We start from the raw sequence: 12,079 nt of genomic DNA on the forward strand, positions 1-12,079 counted from the left end.
GCACCAAAATGATCCTCATGACTTTTACAACAGGAGAATAGAGCAGAAGATACTAGCATAACTTAGCTGACCATCTGCGCAAACATTACATTATATTTCATTAACTTTACATGCTAGCTATTCTGGAATTTAGGCTTATTTGTGTTTTTGTTACCAACATTTTACTTTACTCACTCACTCATTGGGTATGGACCACAGCGGCTGTATCTTTGACTTGTGATATGATGCAAATCAGTGGTTTTATTAATGTATGTGTATTGCTTCACAATTGCTTAGTACCTGTCTATATTGGCACTGAGAGGTGTGTTGCTCAGCCTTTTTCTCCCATAGTCCGATATGTCACATCTACCTCACTGTCCCTCATGTTGGATTTCAGAGATCATAAGTGAACATTGTCCTCTGTGGTTATGCTGATGTGCTAGAATGACCATTTTCTAAACATTTCACTTTTCAGGTCAGGGAAGAAAGTTTGATCCATGTCATGTTAATGGGGAAAAAGAATGACCATTATTAGACCGTGGGTGCAGTGCTGAGCACATGTACCAGACTCAGCAGCAAAGTTATTGTTAAGAATGCTGGATCATGCATGTTGCAAACTGTGGCATATGCATATGATACATCCCAGTCTAAATATCTTCCCACCTAACAATGTTCACAAACTGTATGTTTTTTAGTATTATTTGTAAGGAGGGTGGGTGGGCTTGTGCACTTCTTAACCTTCATGTAAGTCTTAAGGAAGACTTAAAGATGTGCCATCCCATGTTACAAATAGTATTACACAAAGTGTGCATTACTGTTCAATGCTAAATAAATAATATATATATCATAAGGATTAAATTATCCCACAACAGTACATTAAATGTTGCAACCATTGCTTTTACAATTCTTTAATGGACTGCCAAGTGTTAAGATACAGTTATGCAGTTTGTGGCATGGCCTAACATTCATAACATTTGTGAATGCAGTTATGCAGCTTTACTAACACAGACCAGTATTTTTAACACTTGCTGGTAATAACGTCACCCGCCTACTATCTCTGGAGCAGTTGCTTTCAATAGCGACTGCCATTTACTGCCTCCAGCAGGTCTGGTGCCTCAGGAATGTATTTTGATTGCAGAAGGGAGGTCACCTCACAGTTCATGTAAATAAGATGAAAAGAGCAGGTCTGCAACATATGGAGATATCTTGATATATTTTGCACAGTGTAAATGACCAATGTATTTTGGTTAGTTGCCTAACTTGCTGGGTGACTGTACATTATATATCTAGAGTGCATGCAGAGCAGGCACAGGTTTGCAGGGGATCCACTATAAATAGTCATATGTGGTTTAATCAAAATGCTATTACTCAAATCTGAAAGGTTCGAAATCTGTGGGAGGCCACAAGCTCAAAACAGTGACATTCCCAATGTTGCAACATGCAGAAAAACATTTTTGCAGGATTTGAAGCCCTTTTACACCCCCTGTGTGGGGACAAGCTTCCACACCCCTCAAACTTTATAGTAAGTCTGAGGTTACACAGATTTAGAGAAAAGGGAGAAAGTAAGAAAAAAAGCAAACACATAAAACTCAGCATCTCCCTCTTCTCTGAGTCCCATGAATGGCAAACAAGGGCTTGGTCTGTGACCTAGCCAGTGTGGTGGTTTTAATAGTAATGTACACTTTCTGTAATAGTATTTGTAACAGGGAACAGCACATCTTTAACTCTCCCTTAAGACCTACATGAAGGTTGAAACATTGACAGCTGGAAACGGACAGTCTTCCAGCTTTGATATTTCAACACCTAATAAGACAAAGTGTAGGTTTCCCGTTTACAGGTAGTAATGCATTCACAGCACATGCCCTTATCTACTTGAGTATGCCGACAAGTTATGGCTTCAAGTTTTTTGTTTAAAAACTGCTAGTACCATTCAGAAGCACTGCTGACTGTGAAGAATGCAGAACAATACCAATAATAATGACTTCTTTATTCAGACTGGCAAGGCTGTCATTCCTTTTGTTACCGTAGCTGGCATTAGTACTACAGGATTATCTAAGCAGTGCCTTTCAGCTGTGCTGTCCATTTAGAGACTGGCTATCCTGCTTAGCTGTCTTGGAGCACATTTACCAAGGGGTTAGTCATTCTAGTGAAGTATTTAGGAGTTCAAGGCTGCTGTAGAGGATGAATCCACAAGACTACAGTTTATCAACTGTACAGGTCAGCAGGTGGCAAGGAATGTTTCTTATGGACTTTTCACATAATTACTTAGCGAGCCTATTAATAGTCTGCTACAAAATGCTGCATTTGTTTGTGAACAATAACACAGAAAGCCAACTCAGTCAGGAAGTTTCAACAAATGAAATACTTATTTTTCATGCCCTGGGGGACTTTTTTCCCCATGGCAACTTACAGAATTAACCAGCTAGATGTTCACAATAAAACAAATTTATTTTCACGGAAAAAACAAGTCAAATAAAAGAATTAAGGATTATGAAAAGCAGTTTTCCAATGTATTTTTCTTATTTTCTATAACTGCTTGTTATTTTTGCAAGTCTTGTATTTTAAAAGCCAAAGTAGTGTCCCACTTTCAAAGATAAATACAGTTACCTTCATCATCTAAAATCCTTTTATGCATCTTTATTTGCTGTGTGGTGAGGATACACACAACTTATGGATTTGTTCTATTTTTGTCAGGCAACAAAGCTCTGTCTGGCATCTTTAGTATGCAAACTTTCCTGCAATCTAGAGAACTCTCTGATGTGGCTACTGCAATCATCAGAAGGTAAATGCAGTATCTCATACCCATCTAATGTAATACACTTATCTCCATCTAACATTTAGGTATATTTCTTCAACCTGATGAACATCGTAATGATCCAAGCTTGCTGCAGAACTTGGGATAGTCTGCACAGGCACAGTGAGCACAAGGAGACATTTGCTACCACCTTAAGCTGTCTGCTACTTTTTGATTTATCAAATACTGATCTTTGCCTATTGCTAATTTGTAAGATACTCAGCTGTTAGCAGGAAGTGTAAATTGTGGAACCTTTATTTCTGCCGGCAACTGTCTTGGCATGTTTTTTGTCCACAGGTTGTACCACTGAATACATTCCTTGCAAAGTCATAGATATAAGAAGAGAACAGATTTTTTTCAAACTGTCCTAGCCTCCCCATATATGCTGCTGTGCTTGCTAGCATGTTAGTGACCATTTGTAGCCATTATTTAAGGGTTCCCCCCTCCCATCAAATGCCTACATCAGTTAAGAAGAATCATCCAGAAAATACTGTGGACCCAGCAAAGAAGTTTGAGAGAACCATAGCCTGAAAGTAGTGAATACCATTCGTAGCCATTATTTAAAGGTTCCCCTCTCCCATGAAATACCTACATCAGTTAAGAAGAATCGTCCAGAAAATACTGTGGACCTAGCAAAGAAGTTTGAGAGAACCATAACTTGAAAGTAGTGAATACCATTTGTAGCCATTATTTAAGGGTCCCCCCCCCCTCCTATCAAATACATACATCAGTTAAGAAGAATCGCCCAGAAAATACTGTGGACCCAGCAAAGAAGTTTGAGAGAACCATAGCCTAAATGTAGTGAATACCATTCATAGCCATTATTTAAGGGTTCCCCCCTCCCATCAGATACCTACATCAGTTAAGAAGAATCACCCAGAAAATTCTGTGGACCCAGCAAAGAAGTTTGAGAGAACCATAGCCTGAAAGTAGTGAATACCATTCATAGCCATTATTTAAGGGTTCCCCCCTCCCATCAAATACCTACATCAGTTAAGAAGAATCTCCCAGAAAATACTGAGGACCCAGCAAAGAAGTTTGAGAGAACCATAGCCTGAAAGTAGTGAATACCATTTGTAGCCATTATTTAAATGTTCCTCCTCCCATCAAATACCTGCATCAGTTACGAAGAATCGCCCAGAAAATACTGTGGACCCAGCAAAGAAGTTTGAGAGAACCATAGCCTGAAAGTAGTGAATACCATTTGTAGCCATTATTTAAATGTTCCCCCTCCCATCAAATACCTGCATCAGTTACGAAGAATCACCCAGAAAATACTGTGGACCCAGCAAAGAAGTTTGAGAGAACCATAGCCTGAAAGTAGTGAATACCATTCATAGCCATTATTTAAGGGTTCCCCCCTCCCATCAAATACATACATCAGTTAAGAAGAATCACCCAGAAAATACTGTGGACCCAGCAAAGAAGTTTGAGAACCATAGCCTGAAAGTAGTGAATACCATTTGTAGCCATTATTTAAATGTTCCCCCTCCCATCAAATACCTGCATCAGTTACGAAGAATCACCCAGAAAATACTGTGGACCCAGCAAAGAAGTTTGAGAGAACCATAGCCTGAAAGTAGTGAATACCATTCATAGCCATTATTTAAGGGTTCCCCCCTCCCATCAAATACCTACATCAGTTAAGAAGAATCACCCAGAAAATACTGTGGACCCAGCAAAGAAGTTTGAGAGAACCATAGCCTGAAAGTAGTGAATGTATCCTAAGTTTCTTGGTTTAGTGTACTTTACATAGTGTACCCCTTTAAGGACAGCTGGCTGACTTTAGTGTGGTCAAACGCTGCATCACCCCCCCCCAATATATCTGTTACCTTCTTAGTTATATTGCACTCCTTTTTCTCTATAATCTAGAGTGCACCTTTGCCTCTTCCTGCCCACACAACAGCTCCCTGAAATACACAACACATCTCTGATATACTGACTATTTTGTTTGAATTTAGTCTAAGGTTGCTTAACTGCCACATACTTACCTTCCACCCATATAGGATACATATTGCAGTAATAGGCTCTCTTTCACATAACACTGATAGTCTCCCAAACTCTCCAGTGTCTTGGACTACTGGCTCTAGGTCTTCATCCCTCCCCCTTCCATCTGCAACACTCCTGTACCTCCTGTCCCCTCCCCCTTACATCCTTCCTTCCAAGGAAGTCCATCTCTCCTGTCTCCTCCCTCTTACATCCTTCCTTCCAAGGAAGTTTATTTAGGGAACCCTTTTGGTGAGGCACCATTTTCAAACTGTCCTAGCCTCCCCATAGGTGTTGTGCTTGCTAGCATGTTAGTGGTAAGGAATTGTACTGTTATTTATTATTTCTGCACATGTAATATTATCTGCTTAAGTAAATTCATGTTTAAGGATCTGTAGAATGTTTTTAGAGTTAACTCTGCTTCATGAATTAACCCACAGGCAAGAGGAAACCACGAGTGTAACTGTACATTGTAGAGGTGTTAAATAACTATGTCACGGCTGTAAATTGTGTCTGCATTACCTTATCTTTTAGAAACAGTAAATGCAAGTATATACTAGCTCCTATATTTAGTTTATCAGCATTGCGTGCTGTATGCTAAATACTTGAATTAGCCTGATTATTGCCTTATGTTTTAGAAACAGTTTATTTGGTTTAACAGCATTGCGTGCTGTATGCTAAATACTTGAATTAGCCTGATTATTGCCTTATCTTTTAGAAACCGTACAGGCAAGCGTATACTAGCTCCTTTAATTAGTTAAACTGCATTACGTGCTATATGCTGGCTGTTACATACTTGAATTGGACTAATTACTGGCCTACATACCATCCAAGTGCATTGCCTTATCTAGGAACAGTAAAGGCAAGCGCACAACAGCTCCTTTAGTTAAACAGCATCGCGTGCTCTATGCTATCTGATATATAATTGAATTAGCTTGATTATTTCTGGATACTGGCTTACATAACATCCAAGTGTATACATAATAGCCGCACTAGTCTATCTATTTGTCAGCATTGCCAGCCATTAAAGTGGTAATTCACTGTCTGCTTAAAATGCTTAATGTTTACAGCAAAGGCGGTCTATAATATAGCATAGCGACTCCCACTTGCATTGGATATAGCTTATTAATGCTACGATTAGTTAGAATGTTGATGAATACATCCTGTACTTATTAGATAAAACTTGATAGTTAAGTCCTTGTAACCCACTGTTTGTGTGGACAACATTTGTCTTGGTTTACCAGTCTAAATAACCACAAATTAAGATTCTGCTTGACCTGCAGGGGTAAACTGAGTTGGAGACATATCCAGCCTCCTCTCATTGTACTGAGACATTTAAATGTACTCTCAGATACCATAGCTCCACTTGGCTTATTGTTTCATGGATATTTCTACATGTTTGGGACCTTGCAGTTTCTAAATTGGTCTTGCTGTTTGATGACTGCACTGTTTAAGATAAGTGACCACACCTGAACTGTTTTTTTTTTTGCTGTTTATAAGGTAAGGCTGCTTAAATATAGCACCTGAATGACCAGCTTGCTGTGCTAGAACCTTGTATACCTATGGTAGTAGTGCAAAAAGAAAGCAAATTTTGAACAAAAAGCCTGTGCTAGCCTGTATGCAAACACCCTGAGTACTAATTATCTCTTTCCCTCCTCCAGCCCATTTGTAGCCATTATTAAAGGGTTCCTCCCTCCCATCAAATACCTACATCAGTTAAGAAGAATCGCCCAGAAAATGCTGTGGACCCAGCAAAGAAGTTTGAGAGAACCATAGCCTGAAAGTAGTGAATGTATGTTAACTTTCTTGGTTTAGTGTACTTTACATAGTGTACTCCTTTAAGGACAGCTGACGGACTTTAGTGTGGTCAAACGCTGCATCACAGATTAGCATCAGGCATCACCCCCCATATATCTGTTACCTTCTTAGTTATAATGCACTCCTTTTTCTGTATAATCTAGAGTGCACCTTTGCCTCTTCCTACCCACACTCCAGCTCCCTGAATTACACAACACATCTCGGATATACTGAATATTTAGTTTGAATTTAGTCTGTTACTTAACTGCCACATACCTACCTTCCATTCATATAGGATACATATAGTGATATTGTTCCAAAATCATCTCACCATTGAACAAATTGATTATAACACCCAAGAAATCAAAAGATGTTGAACTAATCCTTGCCAAATTAAAACTAAACAAACATATCATTATTGCAGGTGGCTACATTCCACTAGGCAATAACACTACTATAATGGAAAACCTGCTAAACTGGATCTCAAACTTCATGCCACAAGAAACTGTACTATTAGGTGACGTAAATATTGACTGGCTGAGCTGCTCTAGCCACACTCCAACTACCCACATTAACCTCCATAGATTTACCCAAATTATATTCACCGCAACCAGAATAGATAAAACCTCAAAACGCAAATCCATCTTAGACTGGACTCTGTTATCTGACCCCACTCTAGCATGGCACTCTGGCTGCCTACCTGACAGTCTAAGTGATCATCGACCAACGTACCTAATTCGGAACAGACCCCGTTACATAAGCCAACCCTACCTCAGAGTAATACGTAACAAAAAGACCTTTAAAACAACTGACTTCATCAATTCACTACAAAGCTGTAATTGGACACCCCTAAAACTACTATCTCTAGATGATGCCATACAGTACTTTAACTCCACTTTCCTGCAAATCCTAAACTGTCATGCCCCCTCCAGAACTATAAGACTAAAAGCTAACTATGCTCCATGGCTAACTAAAGATATTAAGACTACAATGAAAGAGAGAGAGATCTGACCTGGAGTCAATATCAAAAGAACAAAACCAGTAATCTGTGGCAAACCTACCAAGAACTTCGAAACAAAGCCAAAAAACAAATCAAACTAGACAAAAGTAACTACTACAAAAACATGCAGGAAAAATATGCCAACAACCTTAAGAAATTTTGGGCTAAAATAAATGGCATAATCCACCCAGGTAAAGCCACCACCCCAACCCCAGTACTACCAAACAACCATGACAACATTCCCACACAATTTAACAAGTTCTTTACCAAATCAGTCCAAACCCTTACCAATGCCCTCAATACCACTGGCAGCCCTATACCAGGTGCTCGCAAAACACACCCTACTACTCAAAACAATACCACCAATTTTTCCCTACACCCTGTATCCGCTAAAATTATTTCATAGCTCATTAAGAAACTCAAACCAGCCACACTAGTTGCTGACACCCTACCAGCCGAATTCCTTCAGATAGCAGATGCCAGAGCCTATCCTGTGTCCATCCTCATAAACAGGTCACTTGCAGAGTTCAAAGTCCCCACCCTGTGGAAAACATCACATATTATTCCACTGCACAAAGGGGGCAACTCCTTAGAACTCACCAAGTACTGCCCAATCGCTATACTCTCACCTGTATCCAAGATATTAGAGAGAGTTGTACATTCCCAACTACTTCGGTACCTCTTGCAAAACAACTTAATCTTCAAAACTCATAATGGCTTTAGACCATCCCACAGCACCACCACAGCATTACTATCATTTACAAATACAGGTAACCACAATAGAAACAAGGGACTGTTTGTATCTTCTATTGTCTTAGACTTATCTAAAGCCTTTGACATGGTAGACCATAACATTCTTCTCCAAACTTTATCTACCCTAAGCCTCAGCCCCTCCACTATATTATGGTTTACTAGCTACTTATCTGGTTGACAGCAAGCAGTCCTATGGCATGACCAGCTGTCCCCCCTGCTACCAGTATCCGTAGGTGTCCCTCAAGGATCCATCTTTGGCCCCACTATTCACCAACCAAATAAATTCCTCCTCACTCACAGCATCAGTAGTACAATAAGCAGATGACACCACCCTTATAAGTGCCGCCCCCACCTTAAAGGAACTGCAAATCCTCACCCAAAACACTTTTACTCTAGCCGAAACATGGTTCACAAACATCGAACTTATTCTTAACCCCAGAAAAACTAATTATTTTTGGCCCAGGTCATGCCCCCCCCCCCCCCCAACAACACTTTCACCATTCACTCCAAAGATGACATTCAAATCACTCCAACTGCACACACTAAACTCCTAGGTGTAGAAATAGACAATAACCTCAAATTTGACATCCATATAGCACAAACCATTAAGAAAGTTAATAAAAAAACTAGGACTTCTCTATAGGAACAAACACTTTATAACTAAACAAACCAAAGGTACTGTTGCAAGAACTCATCTCTTATCCATCCTTCTCTATGCCTCTCCCATCCTTACTAATCTCCACCAGAGTGATCTGAACAAAATGGAATCTTGTTATAACAAAATAGCCAAGTTTGCTACTGAAACCTCATACAAGTCCCACCACTGTCTCGCCCTTAACCAACTCACAGTAGTGCAAAATCTCTTCTACCTTCCAGGAAAAAACCCTGCACTTCAAAATATAATTAACCCCCACATCCCTACCAGAGCCTTACGATCTAGTTCTCAGAACCTAATAAGCGTTATCAGACACAAAAATGATGCTGGAAAATCTCTCTTTGCCTGCACTATTGCCAAAATCTGAAACTCACTACCTAGCCAAATAACCTCCACTACCTCCACTATTCAATTTAAGAAACTCCTGAGAACCCACTTCTCAAACAATTGGCTTTGTACATGCTACTCCCCAGGTTAATTTGCACCAATACCATGTTCAAGGATTCTACTAAAGGTCCCCTAATTCCTTTCACTGTAAAGCTTAATAATCACTGGTTATTTCTGTAACAAAATATTGAGAGTACTCATTTAGAAAGACAAAAAAAAAATTTTTTTCTTGTGTTTGTATTTTGTATTCTGTATAAACCCTACTAATAGAATGCTGTATGCTGACTTTACTAAAGGAATTGTTAATGTATACATAACTTATGTTTCTGTAGAACCTGTATCAATGTATGATATTCTTGTGTAATTTCTTTATGACATGCTTTTGGAGCTTTTCTCCCTGGGCCTCTACTGCAAATGGATATGTGTCCAGTCGGACTTTCCCGGTTAACAAATGTAAAATAAAATAAAAAATATTGCATACTTTTAAAATACCACTCATTTATTTTTGTAACATTAGTAGCTTCATAAAACAGAATAAAAGCAGTTAAACCTTATATATACAAATAGATAAACTGAAGATATTGTAAGAATATCCATTAAGTAAGCAGTAATACCCGACAGTGTGTGTGTTAATGTGTAATTAATGCCCTCTCAGGGGTTTTATGAGGCCCGATACAGCTGGTGGAGGGCCTCTGCACCCCTGGAAGGGCATTAATTACACATTAACACATATCCTGGAGGGCATTATTGCACTTAGGGAATGGGCTGTCTGTAAAATTGCTGTGTTTTACTTATTTTTTAAGCAATATATATATTTTTTGTATATTTTTGATGTAAAATAGTTCCTCCGCCAAATGTTTCATACTTAATGTAGTATATGTTAATAGTGTTGGAGGAAGCATTTCACATCAAAAATATATAAGAAAATAATATAGTACTTAGAAAAGAAATAAGTAAAACACAATTTTACAGACAGCCCATTCTCTCCCTGTCATACAGTCACTTCTGCTTTCATACACTCATTCACTCACACAAGTTTGCTCTCTCTCTGACACACACACACACACACACACACACACACACACACACACACACACACACACACACACACACACACACACACACACACACACACACAGTCTTCTCTGCTTTCATACATGCACTCTCAAAAGATCGCGCTCACTCTCTCTCGATCTCACACACACACACAGTCACTCCTGCTTTCACTAGGGTTGCCACCTTTCGTTGTGGCTAAAACTGTAAAAAGGCCACACCCCTCGCATCACCCGTAACCCTGCCTGTTTCCACCCCCTCTACCGTCCACATTCCACCCATTTGGTGACATCATTATGACAAGTCTGATGGGAAACGCCTTCTTTTTTTCGTTCCTGATGCCTGTTTTCTGCCACTTTACTATGCTTTTCTGTAAAAAGGCATAGTAAATCTGCTGATTAACTCCGATAGTCTGTTTCTTTTTTGAAATGGAATACCGGAGTTTGTGCAGTGTTTTCCAGACTACCGGTTTGATTTCCGGATAGTCCAAAAAAAAAAAAATGGCGAGGTGGCAACCCTAACTTTCATGCACACAATCACTCTCAGTCTCTCTCGATCTCTCTGTCACACACAGTCGCTCCTGTTTTCATAGATGCACTTACTCACACAGGACCTCTCTCTCTCTCTCTCTCACACACACAAAGTCTCTTCTGCTTTCATACACTGCATTCACTCACACACGCAGACATGAAAATAAACACATACATACACTTCTTTCTGTTTTTTTTTTTTTTTTAAAACACTTGCAAAACAGCAAAAGTGCTGCTTAGCAAGTGTAAAAGTAATGGAGGCCTTTAGTTTTTTAGAAGTCCAAACTCCACGGCAGGTTGATATCCTGCCTTGAAGTGGCAGACTCGTTTTTCACCGGGCATTACTTGTACATTAATACCCTGCTGGAGAACGTTCGTTCTCCAGTCAAAGTGCTGATGTCTGCCCATTCTCTAATGCAGTATACGCAATCTGTTGTACGTAAGTTAGTAATCATGCGCATGCTATATTTAACAAGTTTCTTCACAACTGACTAAACCTACTGTTGTACAGAAATTGCATATGGTTTATTCTCAGGTTTTTTTCTGTAAAATTGCTGTAACAGGTTATAACTGTGGGCATGTAAAGAGTACCGGTTGTACAATTTACAACTTCCTGCTCACAGCTTGTGTATCTTCTAAATTCGCAAAAGCAGGGTTAATAACCATTTTGAAATCGAAAACTTGCAATCCTGTGCATTTGGCCATCCTAAATTCTAGAGTGCACATGATTCAGTAACAGTACCTCTGTTGCTGCTAGAGTTGTAAGTATCTGCCAATTGTGAACTTCTACAGGAGTTTTCATAGACTCATAAGTCGGGGATATGCTGCTGCTTTTGAATCTGCCATTGGCCAATGATGTAGATAAATGTTTTTGAAACATTTAGGATGTTTTTTTATAATTCTTCATGCTGTTTCGATACCAATCATCAATGTCTACATGAAGGATTTCTTTGGTTGTCAAACTTATCTAATGAAGCTCATGTTAGCAGAAATGAAAAGGGGAAGATAAGACAGATGCCGTTAGGAAGAGGGTTAACACATACAACTGCAGCCAAAATGCTATACTTGGATCTTCTGTTCTATGTGTTTAGTGAACTTTGGTTCCTGACAAGTTGTTAATGGTAAACTGCAGTTGAACATATTGT

The 12,079-nt window shown here is 39.3% G+C and overlaps 1 protein-coding gene across 1 annotated transcript in view; it reads right to left on the reverse strand.

Moving 5' to 3' along the window:
• The window catches only part of TMEM221 (transmembrane protein 221), a 128,130-nt gene that overhangs the window by 2,457 nt on the left and 113,594 nt on the right, over positions 1–12,079 (reverse strand). The window lies entirely within an intron of this gene.

This window comes from Protopterus annectens, chromosome 13.part0 (genome assembly GCF_019279795.1).
Source record: "Protopterus annectens isolate FY-2018-M chromosome 13.part0, PAN1.0, whole genome shotgun sequence".
Lineage (NCBI taxonomy): Eukaryota > Metazoa > Chordata > Ceratodontiformes > Protopteridae > Protopterus > Protopterus annectens.